Consider the following 13,454-nt stretch of genomic DNA (forward strand, 5'->3'; position numbering starts at 1 on the left):
CATTTTAGAGATGCTGTTTCTAAGCTTCAGTGTACAAATCAAGAAATTTGACTCATAACCTGACACAAAATAAAAAGCAAAGGATATGAGAAGGTGACAGATCAGAGGAATCAGGTTTTCTGGTTGCTACCTTGATAGCTTTTTTGGCAGGCCATAAAGGTGACCTCTGATTTTAAGGGGGTGCACAACCTGAACTAGGGTCAATATCACAGGAGAAAATAAAAGACATGCTCTGCCCCTGAGTCTAGCACATAAAATTGAATAAGCTGTCAGCTTTATGTAACTATTTACTCTAGGGTGGAAATTAGTAGTTACCTTAGCAACACTAGTATCATCTGAGACATAGCCTTGCTGAGTCTGATATACAGAGATGCATTTACTTTGACAATGCATTAAGTAACCTTTCTGAATGTTTTACTCTATTTTTATGATGAATAAGATGTATTGCAGCCAAGAAATGGTTTATCCAGATTTCAAAATGCTGCGTGCTGGTCAGACCCTTACCTGGCATAAATCCAAAAGACTTCATCGCCAATGAAGTACTGTAGATTTATTACAATAGAAGAACTGGCTCATCATTTTGAGCAACACCATGGTTTACTAACAGACACTCTTTTTACTTGTCAGTTATGAGAGGGTTTGATTTGCTTCCCACGGCATTTGTAATATCATGGTCATGAAAATGAGAATGGTTAACAACCCTTGGTGCTGCCAGATCTACTGGGGTAATTGAAATGTGCCTTAACCACTAAATTCAGTGTTGGCTTAGATTCCCTTCTGTTGCAAAATGTTTCAAATATTAAGGACATAACAAAGCAGTTCTTACTGAAAGCACAGTTTTCTATGAGGAAAGTTCTGAATTTGACCCTATGATACTGCATGGTTCACATTACACGCTAGTCAAATTATTTAATCCAATAAAGTTGCCACCAGTCTGAGCTTCCTTATATATGTATCATACAGCCATCTTCAAAAGATACATTAAAGTATATTGAATCCTATTTTAAGTTACTGTAACACTGAAACACTCTTGAGCAAAATGTCTGTAACTGGTGTTTGTGGCTCTCCTTTAGCTCACAACTTTTTTTCTCTGGGTAAGTACAATAGTTTAATTGCATCTAATTTCTGGTTCAAATTCATCCTGGATGATCATTTGCTAAATATTATTCTTGCACTCTTGCTTTCTACTGCACTCAAGTGTTCATTACAAATGAGCTTTGACACCCCTTACACTACAAAATGACAGTGCAGAATTGAACACATCACTGCTTGAAGCAGACCTTAATAAAGTTCATTTAATTGTTTACATTTCAGTAAATTTAGTGTGCAGAACTCTAAACAGACACAAACACCATACAAGCTCTCTTTTTCCGAAATGTTTTAACTATAGAAACAGCCTTCAAGGTGCACAACTGATCATAGTGCTCTTGAGCCATGGTTCACCATCTTGCAGCACCAAACCTCCTTGCAGAAGAGCATGAGTGCAAAGACTGGGCACTTCCGCTCTGAAGTTTCCATTGCTGAGTTACCAAAAATTCTCTTTTCTAGCAAGCTATACTACAAACCAGCTACCATATATTAAAGGTGTCAGGAGTTAAGGAATTATTTCCTAAGAACACAATGAGCTTGCAAGCAAATGTCATGGGGGGAATGGGTTCAATTTAAGTGACAGATTAAACGTTCTTTTAATTGCCTTGAGAGCTGCAGAAGTATTTAGAGAATGGATGATCATGTGAATTCTAGTGCATCTAGCCCTGCAGTGTTGCAAGGGCACAATGCAAGTGCATGAAATAAGGAAGATGAGTAAAATAGAGATGTATAACAGCTCTGGAAAACACATGGATAACAGTAACAGTTCCACATCTGAAAGTAAAAGTAAAAATCAACTCTTTGGATGCAGAGGAAGAAAAGCAAATATTTTTTGCATACATTTTTGGATCCTGTGGGTTTCTTCCATAACAGTTCCCTTGGAATTTCTTCTTTCCTGATAGGAAGAACTAATCTTTATGTACAGAAACAGTCCCTGAAAAAATCATTAGGGCAATGAATATTTCAGAAAGAGCATGTGGAGCACTTCAGGGAGAAAGGCATATCAGCAGAAAACCTGTTCTGAGAAGCTTTATGGCATTTTAAATCATTTCCTGGCCTCTTTTTTGCATGTTATATTGGCAACATACATGCATCACGATTTTGAAAGCTGAATTTTTCCTCGCTACAAGGAGAGAGTGTTACTGATAGCTGCATAATAAATGTATTATATTTCATATCATATTTGTTGCAACAGAGCTTGGATTCTGTTTTTGGTTTTGTGATGGCGGTAATGATTGCCCAAAGAGTTGGCATAGAAAGCTAGACCTTGCCAATTTAGGGATATGTGAGTTAAGAATATGCTACTGAACACAATGAGAGGTGGAAGTTGGCATCTTGCTGCTGATCACATGCTTGTCTTCCTTGCAGTGACATGCTTCTGGAAAGTTCACGAGCTCCTCTGACTGAGTTCCCATCAAAGTGAAATGAGCTGCTTTCACCAGAACAAATGTGTACATTGTCTCTATGCAAGTTAGGGGCTCAGAGTTCTTGCTGCTTGTGCCTTTTGTCCTTGACAGCAAGCAAAAGTAGGGACTCCAACTTGCGAAGATACCAGTGAGGTATCATTTGTTTCCTTCTACAAGCCACAGCACCCCAGTGATGGGAACCAGTTGTGGTCACAATTCCTTTGGAGGCCTTCCTGCAAGTGAGCTTACCCACACAGCACAACATCCAGGACCATTTCAGCACATTCGCCTGCAACTTCAGGAACACATGTGTCTGGGTCCTCCACACTTTTAAGGCCAGGTAAGCTAAGAGGAAGAAGACTGTGCAATTTTTTTCCTCCTGATCTTTTCTAGTCAGGAAAACAAAAGTGAAGGAGCACTGGAGGTAGTCACAGTTTTCTTGTCTGGGAGCTACCCATTCCATACCACCATCAATAACAGGCTTTGTTCATCTCAGTCAGGCCAAAGTGCTGTGCCTGCTGTGGTGGACAAGGTCTCTTCAACAGACCTCCAAGTCTCACATGACTGACAGTGACAATGAAGAGAGTGCTTTTTTGATGTTTATGTTGAATTGTACTATAGTCAAGCTTGCTTTCCTCACAATTTGTGAGCAATAATTTCCAATGGAATTCTCAGTCTGAGACTGGACTTTCATAGTCCAGTCAGCTGCTCTGCCCAGCCTGTCTGCAGCTCGTTCATCCATCATAGCACACGACTCTCTGTTGTGCAACTTCATCCATAACAGCTCCTCTGTTCTGCTGCTTCATCTTCATAACACTTTTTCCCTGCTCCAGCATGGGCTCTCCCATGGGCTTCAGAATAAACCTGTTCCACCATGGGCTTTCCACAGGCCAGAGTTTCTTCAGGAAATATCCTTCACTTTAGCATGGAGTCTTCCACAGGCTGCAGTGTGAATATCTGTTCCAGCATGATCTTTCCAAAGGCTGGGGGGGAAGCTCTGTTCCAGCACCTGGAGCACCTCTTCCCTTTCCTTCTTCTCTCACCTCAGTGCTCACAGAGTTTCTTCTCACACTTTTTTTGTTCCCTCTGTCTATTGTTTTCTGCCCTTCCTTAGCTATGTTTTCCTTGGGATGCTACCAACTTGGCTGATGGGCTCAACTGTGTCCTGTGGTACATCAATTGTGGAGCTGGCTATGTCTTGCACAGGGCAGCCCCTGAACTCTTCTGGCACCTGGGAGTTGCTGTGTTTTACAAAAGTGTACCATGCCTGGTTGGGATGGAGTTAATTTTCTCCATAGCAGCCTGGATGGAGCTTTACTTATGAAACTGTCTTCACCTCTATGATATTTCAGCCTTTGTTCTTTGATTCTTCCCCCTATCCCACTGGAGGGGTGAGGGGGGTATGAGTGACTGACAGGGGGTTTAGCTGCCGACCAGGGTTAACCCACCACAAAAAGTCAGAATTTTTCCAAACAGGTGGCCCCAGGAAGACAGCAGCTCATGGTTTCTGCTGAGTTAGAAACCTCTGCTTCATGTATAGATAATATACTTGTCACAGCTCAAGGCAGCTTGTGTCACAGATCAGGAGCTCCACAGCAGAAGGAACCTCTCATTACGGGGGAGGAGGAGAGAAACTGTCTTGAGATGAAACCTCACTAAAAAGGTTTTAAAACAAATTTTTAAAATGAATAGGAATAAATTGCCAGGGCCAGGTGTCATTCACCCATGAATATGAAACTGTTGAACTGCTAACTGTGGTTTCCAATACATTCTTTGTATCATCTTCAGTACCCAAGGAAAGAAAAATGGCAAGTATGATAAAAACTTTTAAAAAGAGCTCTAGAGCAATTCTGGTTAATATAAACAAGTAAATTAGTATTATAATGAGAATAAAGTTGGAAGGAGCTATGAAATAAAGAGAATTAATTAGCAGACCCATGAATAAATATGATGCAGCAAATGAAAGTCAATAGGTTTTTTGTAGGAGGAAGACATTTCTCTTTCTGTGTGACAGATACAGGTGATACAGTTGATGTCATTTGCCTATTTATGTAAAAAAGCCCTGAAAGACAGGGCTTCCTGAAAAACAGGAAATTATCATTAGGAGGTGTCTTTGTTGGCTGATAAATAATTAATAGCTTAGGTTTAAAAATGGAAATTCATTATCGATGAGGTCCCAGATCTTTTGTTTGGAACTTACAGTGCTTGATACACAAACATATTTTGAACTTGGAGAAAGGGATGAATTGTGAAGTTGGAGATGATGATACCAAGCTGGCTGTAAAGATTCATTCTGCTCTGAGCAATTAAATAATAGAGTGGTAGGAAACAGTGTCAATACATGCTAAGTAGCGGATATTCCCAGTACTGTGTATGTGTCTATATATGTATGCATATGTGCATACATTTGTAGCCGTGATGAACTCTAAGTAAGCTATCATGCAGGAGAGACCTTAGGTTCTTATGAAACTTATTTTCTGAGAAGTCAAAAAGCCCCAAGTTACAACACTGTATATTTCTAGTATACCAAGAGTATGAATACTGTGTGACGTTGCACTTACCCCATCTCAGAAAGGAAGCATCAGGGCTCAAAACAGGTTATGGGAAAAAGTAAGGTTAGTGTGGATTCCACATGAGAAAATATTAAAAAAGCTAGGATGCTTTATCATGGAAAACAAGTGGCTGAAGTGGAGTTATGGCCTAAAAAGTCAGTAATTAGTGTGGGGGGAAGGGTATAGTTGACAATACCTAGATGTTATATAAGAAGTAAGGAACATGCATTGAAAATATTGGAAAATAAGATTAAGTATAAATTGTGGTGAACACTGCTGCACCTTTCTGTAGATGTTGTATACAAATGAGCTCAAAAAGGACAGCAGCACTGACACGTGTTAAACCTTAAGGGTCTGCATTTATCTGTTGTCTTAGAAAATCTGTATGTCACAGTCCACCAGAATAAATGTATCTGCATAAAGATCCCAAGGATCAATTTAAACTATGTTACCTAAACATTTATTCTGAATCTGTCATCTTACAGTCCCTGTCATGATGGAGAAATTTAGCCTTTCCACATTAATTAGTTATTTCAGTTTAGCTTCTCTTTCTATTGTTTTAGAGTAAATAAATGTAAATGCAACCCTTATACATACACACTAGATCCCCTCCTAGATTCCTGACAAACCTAGTGGAGATTTGGGAAGGGAGGGGAAGAAATAAAATTTGAGATATTTTTTGTTTAAACTTGTTCTAATAGAAATATTTCAATCTTTCAGTCTTAGCAATTTTTAAACTATTTTATCTTCAAATGATTTGTTTAAATGTTTAAAAACAAGTAACCAGGTTAATTAAAATGTTAGTTTCCAATGAAACAATACTTCATCCTGAAAACAGAAAATAAAGAGTGCTATAAAAACCTGTGCTCTTGGTATTTACTGACTGTTAGATTAGCAGGCATGTTGATAATCAGTATCAAGAATAGATGGTCACGGATGCTGAATTTGTCATGTCTACAGGCATGTCCAGATAAGTGATTGGGAAAGTTGAGATATGGGAAAGCACATTTTGTCATTTCCTTTAGTTGTAACCATCTCTATGAGAAAAAGAAGGTTTGTCTTGGAAGATTCTGCTGTAGTGTGTATATAATCCTAGTGACACCTAATATTAATATTATATATGTATTTTACTTTGTTTTACTACTGCATATATAATCTTTAAAAAAAAATGAATTTGCTTTACTTAATGATACATGTATATATTAATCATGGAAGAAAAATTGGGAAGAGAAAGGGTGAATGTTTCCAAGCTAATATAGAAAAGGACAAGATTTCTCACCTGCAGGAAGGGATAAAGGCCAAGACTTGCTAAAGAAGCAACCTAAAGAGGAGCTCCCTAGGCTGTAATTAGGCATCTGTCTGCTTGCTGTGATGCCAGGCACCTACAAGAAATCATGTTGAGAGCCTGGTTGCTCAGCACTCTTCAAAGCAAACAAGTACCTAAATATGACCCTTGGGAATCTAACTTGATGCAGCTATATTTAATATTATCTGAAATGCAACACCCTTTGTAAGAAGTTTCTAGCAACATTTGGTCCTGGTGGTGTCTCTCATGATTTGGACTGGGAAAAAAAAAAAAAAAAAAAAGTAATATTTTGAAACTTCTGAAAAATAACAGTACTTTCTCTGAAAAATCTAATTTATAAAATTGTCATGTCCTTTCCCTCTTTCTTTCTGTCTTAGAAATACATCTCAGCCTTTAAAGGATAAGTGACTACCTTGTGAAAGTGTACTTTCAATGTTGCTTTTCAAATTCTAGATCAGGGGATGTTGCCAAGATATATCCTTCTGTGGCAAATAATTCACAGATGCCAACTCACTGGAGAATCCAAAAACTTTGTATTACGCCAATGTAACTTCAGCAGCATTTTTCTGGACTGAGGATTAAGTTTGCTGAAGCAAAAAAATACCAATCTGCCTGATCTATTTGAACAGTATTGCTAGACGTAAAGATGATTCATCAGTGTTCCTTCTCTAATAGTAACTATCTCAAGTGGGCAGTAAAGAATGACCAAACTGACTATCAGATGGGAAAGAGCAGAAGTTGGAATGGTATTTGCCTTGCTCACTTTGTATTTGACTGTGTGTCCATGCATTCTCATCTAGAGTTGCAGGGGTTGCTCGAGCATTTAATTACTTGAATCCCAATGAGCTGAAACTGCTTGGTTCAGGAGACAGCATAATAAAAGTATTCTCTTGAGGTGACTATATCATTTTTTAAGCTTTAGTGACGAGATAGAAATAGTCACAGATTTCAAGTGTTGCCAATGATTATATTCAAAAAGTGTGGAAAACATAAGCCTACATTTTCTGCTACACCCATGTTCCTTCAGGAACACCAGAAGAAGGGAGTGCTTCCCAGTGAGCTGCTTATTTATTTGGCTGACTGCACACCAGCTTCTGCCTTGTCGTAGCCACTGTTATAAACTGCACCAGTTGATAAGGTGCCAAAAGGGGACAGTCTGGGGGTAACCCCCCTGTTCCTGTATCACTGCGTAACTAGGTCAAGAAATGGGAAGACTGGCTTCACATTAGCTCACATTGCTCAATGCCTACAGTCAGTCCACAGACTATAGGTGTATTGCCAATATCAAGGTGGCAAGAAGGATCAGAGTAGCCAAGAGACTCAGGGAAGAGGGAAGTGTAAACGTGGTGTACACTTGGACTGTGTATTTCCCATGTATTTGTGGAAAATGGATGTCTTCCAGCTTTGTGTATGAGTGGTGGACGTGTATGAATGGGGTGTTTGGTATCTAAGTATGCAGCTACCATGTGTCAGTAATCATAAATTATATAAACATTTATTTCTCAACTTTGCTACTTCACCATGTTTGTGTGGGTTTCTAAGTTATTACTTTCTTTTATTTTGAACTAGTTTTTCCCATATAGTTTTCATGAGGCGGTGAAGGTTTTCAGTGTAGTAGAAGAAAATGTGGACTTTGGATACAAACCCAATAGGAGAAAAACCTCACCAAAGAAATCCAGATACTCAGTGACTCATGTAAAATATAGCCTGACATTTGAACATGCAAGATGATTCGTGGGATGTGGCTTAAACATCTCCCAATTTTTTATGTCTCTTTGTAGATGAGGCTGTCAAATCTGGAATAGAATATATGATTTATGCTTATTTTGAGGTAGAAATAGTGTTTTTGGTTTTCAGTATGCAATAGATGAGCATTTGCCAGTGTATATTTGTACAAAGCCAAAAAAAGAGAACATAGGTGGGCCAAATAGGAGGAGAACTAGAATTGCAGGCCCTGATTCTTCTACGCAGAGAGATTTATATTGATACATTCATTGAGCTGAATGGCATAACTTTGTATTTTTGCACTAGTTTAAGTAAGGAAAGGTCATACTGTCGGAATCCATATGTTCTGACTTAGGTAAGTAGAATGCGATTAAGAACTCTCCCCTTATATATGAATAATTCTTTTCAGGCTTCCACTTAATTATACTCTGTGGACTATATAAATAAGACCCTTTTGCCAACTGGGAGATCATCTGAGTTCCAGCTTGACAAGCCTTATTTATAGCGTGGAATTCTTTCACTTTAAATGTTCAGATTTCTTTGATTACTTTCAGTTTAAGACAAAGTATGTTCTCATTGGATTTGCACCTGAAAAGGAGGTGTGTGATAATCAATGCTAAGTTTGAAGAATGGTAAAAAATAAGAAAATAAGCACTGAACTTTTCTCATATTGCTTTCATTTCTCCTGGGAAGGGAGGGTGGGCAGAAGAAGACATAACAGGCCCTTGAAGATTTGGCTGACACTTATTCACTTGACTAAATATCATAATCACACACAGAGATGTACTCATATTCAAGTCATGAGACAAATTACCTCCAACCTGTGTGGGAGGAGCTCCGTCCCTTTTCTGTTCTGATCAAGCAGAAACCAGAGGTTCCCCTTTGCATCCATTTACCAATTGGACAACCCTCTGCATGTTTAGGCAGCTCCACTGAAGGTTGTACCCAGGATATATGCATATCAAAGACCTCAAAAGCACTGATTGCTACATGCAGTTTTTAGACCAACATAGCTATTCTAGGTACCATAGCTCAAGGAGGCCACCTATTGCCTCTAACTAGTCTCAGATTGGTCCCACCTGTCTCTCTCATGTTTTTCATCAGGCTTGAATGCAAATATCTCAAAGAAGTACAAAAAAGTGAGAGTATACCTTTCATGTTTCTGAACTGATTATTCAGAGCCGTATGGTTATTCACTCATTTTCTGAAGATGATACATGGAAATCTTGGATAGAACTTTGCTCAAACTCTCTGTGTTACAGCACATATGAGCCAATCCACAGGGTTTTGCTCAAGCACGTAATAAATTACTGTGAGAAGCAGACAGAAAAAGAGGAAAAGTCATGATAAGCCTTACATGTTCTTGTTATAATTGCCTCCTATAGTCACTCATATACTGATAAGGTTTATGTGCTGCTTCTTCCTCCAAGCTCTGCCTAAATTCCTAGTTTAATCATATGTGCTTTTCTTTTGGTTAATACAGTGATCTGATTGTGCTAGTAGCATTATTTTACTGCCATACAGAAGTCTACATGGAAAGCAGGAGGTGATAATACAGTGCAGTGCAATTTTGCTTTACACTGTACTTGCCTGTTTCCTTAATGTATTCACTTTCACCTCTAATTTCACTTCACTTCTATTTTGGAAAGACAAATATCATAATCCATGGATAATTAAGAGGCTAGAATAATTCTGTCATGTCAGTGCTTTCTTAATCTGCCCCTAATCAGATTAAACACCTTAATTTAGAGGTTATTGACACTGCAGATTGCAGAACTCCTAAGAAACTGCTATAGCTTATCATGTCATGGAAATTCATGTGATTTTAATGGCCATTTGTAACTTAAAGTGTTTTAGGAATAGAAAAATCCAAAAGTATGTTTTAGCACAAGTTAAAATGAAAGTACCCATTTTTCAGGATATTAGCAGGTTTGTCTTGCTTATCTTTTCAGAGAGAAGTCACAAAAACAAAGTCTTTTCCTAAAGTTTTCTGATAAAATATGTACTACTGTAATGCCTGTATGTGTGTGTATATATATATGTATATATGTATATGCACAAAATCCACATATTCTGCTATTCATGCTTAAAAATGCAAGAACTGTTTTCTTAAGATCTTTCTGCAATTTGGAGTTCCACAATGAGTTGCATTGTAAATATCAGTAACTCAACATCAAATCAGTCCATTAACTAGAGTACCCACATGCTGTTTGCTCTTTATTTCAAAATCAATTATAGTCACAAACGTTTTGGTATAGTTATTGGCAATAGTCAACATGTAGGAGGACTAGTTTAAACTTGGAATTTATGTTTTATACCCAACTGTGACTCACAAAATGTGCTTTACACTTAATAAGAACACACTTTGATGACAGGCTGATTGTGTGTTGTTAATGCGATTTTATGAGATAAAAATACAAAAGATACCTCAGGATGTATCAGGAAAAGCCTTCTAGTGAAGATGAAGAAACTCTAATTACAAAATTGCATCAGCAAGTATGGCCAAGTATTATTTTATTCTCTGCCACAAAATATATTTGAATAATTGTCAGTAGCATTAAAAGATGTTCTCATTTCATGATGTCATTAGTTCTCTTCTACCAATTTATTTTTTCTCTTGAACAGAATCACGGAATCACAGAATGTTAGGGATTGGAATGGACCTCAAAAGATCATCTAGTCCAATCCCCCTGCCAGAGCAGGACCACCTAGATGAGGCTACACAGGAATGTGTCCAGGCAGGTCTTGAATGTCTCCAGAGTAGGGGACTCCACAACCTCCCTGGGCAGCCTGTTCCAGTGTTCTGTCACTCTCACTGAGAAGAAGTTTCTTCTCAAATTTAAGTGGAACCTCTTGTGTTCCAGTTTGTACCCATTACCCCTTGTCCTGTCACTGGTTGTCACCAAGAAGAGCCTGGCTCCATCCTCGTGGAACTCACCCTTTATATATTTATAAACATTAATGAGGTCACCCCTCAGTCTCCTCTTCTCCAAGCTAAAGAGACCCAGCTCCTTCAGCCTTTCCTCATAAAGGAGATGCTCCACTCCCTTAGTCATCCTTGTTGACCTGCGCTGAACTCTAGAGCAGTTCCCTGTCCTTCTGGAACTGAGGGGCCCAGAACTGGACACAATATTCCAGATGTGGTCTCACCAGGGCAGACTAGAGGGGAAGGAGAACCTTCACCACCTCATGCAAACCATATGGGAAAAACTAGTTCAAAATAAAATAAACTAATAGCTTAGAAACCCACACAAACATGGTGAAGTAGCGAAGTTGAGAAATAAATGTTTATGTAGTTTATGATTACTGACACATGGTAGCTGCATACTTAGATACCAAACAGTACTTGATTTGTGAGTGTGTACTTCTGATTATGCAAGTCAGTTCTGAAAACGAATTGTGACCTTGACTCTGGAAGGTTATGACTGCTTTGTACTTACTCTTTGATTACAGCATAAGCAATCGGCACACAACAGGTAGTGCCTATTCTCTCTTGAACCTCCTTTGACAAAAGAGGTCATCCCAAAGCATCTGTTTTCTCACTTGGTGTATTCTGTCAAGATTTGTATCTAGTTTTTAAGTTAAAGTAATTTTTGCTCTCATGTTAAGACGGAAGGCCAAATTCATCCTGAGTGAAATGTCTATTAAATTTGTTTTAATATGGATAAGTTTATTTCCTTGTGTCAGGTTTCAGCCTAAAACAATTGCTTTAAATAATGTCAAACAGCTTGTTGTACAACATATACAGTGCAATAACTTTAAAACATGGGCTCTGTGATTTTGAAATATCAATGGACAATTGATGACAGAACAGTGGAAGTTATTAATTTAGCTCAAAGAATATAATGCTATTCTTCACATCTCCCAGATTCACACAAAGCACTGAACCAGTTTTTTCCATTATTAGCACTATAGACTTTATACTGATATCTGCACAAAATGTTATTATATATCATGCATCAATCATCCATGTTGTAATCTGAGTAATAATAGTGTTAAATTGTTTTGGAGAAAAAGGCTACTATTTGATAAACTATGTCCTTTAATGTCATTTAAGAACTCGGGATGTTTTTAACAAGAGAGGGTAGCAATGAATAGGACAGGAGTAAGAAAAGATAGAAATTATTGCACTCATATCCAATGCTAGACTGAGAAAATCTCTCAGCTAATTATTTGTAAGATGGACTGGCTACAGGGTTGTAAACTAATTAGGCTATAAATCACACCATATGACAGTATACTTACTACAAAAAATTGTATCTAACCTTTATTACCAAATGCATTCTGCACTACAGATCAGAATTAACATTTAAATTCGGCCTGCTGACTTCCCTGCCAAAGCCCCAATTCTCTTTCCAGAACTTTGCACATTCTTATTTAAAATGGGAGTTTTTAACACAATAATTTTTCTCTTTTGCTTTCTTCTGCTTTCATAATTCTCAGAACCGTTTCTCTTTCATTTAGATGGCAATTACAGTTCTCCTGCTGGTTTAGATGGCAAGCAGATAGAACCATAGTATCAAGAATCCACTGATTCTTCATGAACAGCTTTTAACCTGTATGTTGTCCATTCTATTATTTTTTGAAGTTGTGCGTTCCTCTTATAGTTTATATGTAAGGTAATGAAATTTCTCCATCATGCACCAAAGGCCATCTGCAGTGAAGTTCATATGCAGACATGACACTGGGATGAGCCTTCTGAGAAGCTTACCCTTATTTACCCAAAACGAATACCTGAATCAAGCAGGTGGAGTATATGTTTGTAGCCTTGTGCTGCTATAGTAGGTGACAGCCACAGTACAGTTTTGATGTAGAAAGAACATTGGGAAACCCTTATGGAAGACATGAAACAGTAAATTAATGATTTTGAGGCAGGAATAATGAAATTATTCTGGTCAAAATGACATTTGATAATTTTTTCAAAATTAGTCATAAGATTTAATTGTTAAAACTTAGGTACACAGTGCCAGTTGAGATGCCATGGGTATTCTGCTGGGCCTCCACCTGTGGCTCATAGAGTCAGCTTGGAGGGAGTGATATAGCTGAAAATGTGAACTAGGAAAATAACATCTAGGCTGAAACATGGAGATGACCAAGCAAAAATGTGTTCTTGGTTGTATCTCTAGTGACAAGGGTAATGGTGTTAGAGTGTGTTCACACCAAGGAACCACTCATATTGAGGATAAGATAGGGTGTCCACCTTCAAAAGGGACAGAATGGCCTTCAGTCTCAGTCATGCTATGAAAGTCATAGTGTACATACCTTTGAAATCTCTTACAAGATCAGAGTGTACCAAAGGGCCATCCTGAACTTACGTTTTTTATCGTGTTAGAATGGCTAAGCTTCACTAGCTTTTGAACATCACCAGTTATTAGA

This window comes from Streptopelia decaocto (assembly GCF_964273445.1).
Source record: "Streptopelia decaocto genome assembly, chromosome: 1".
NCBI lineage: Eukaryota > Metazoa > Chordata > Aves > Columbiformes > Columbidae > Streptopelia > Streptopelia decaocto.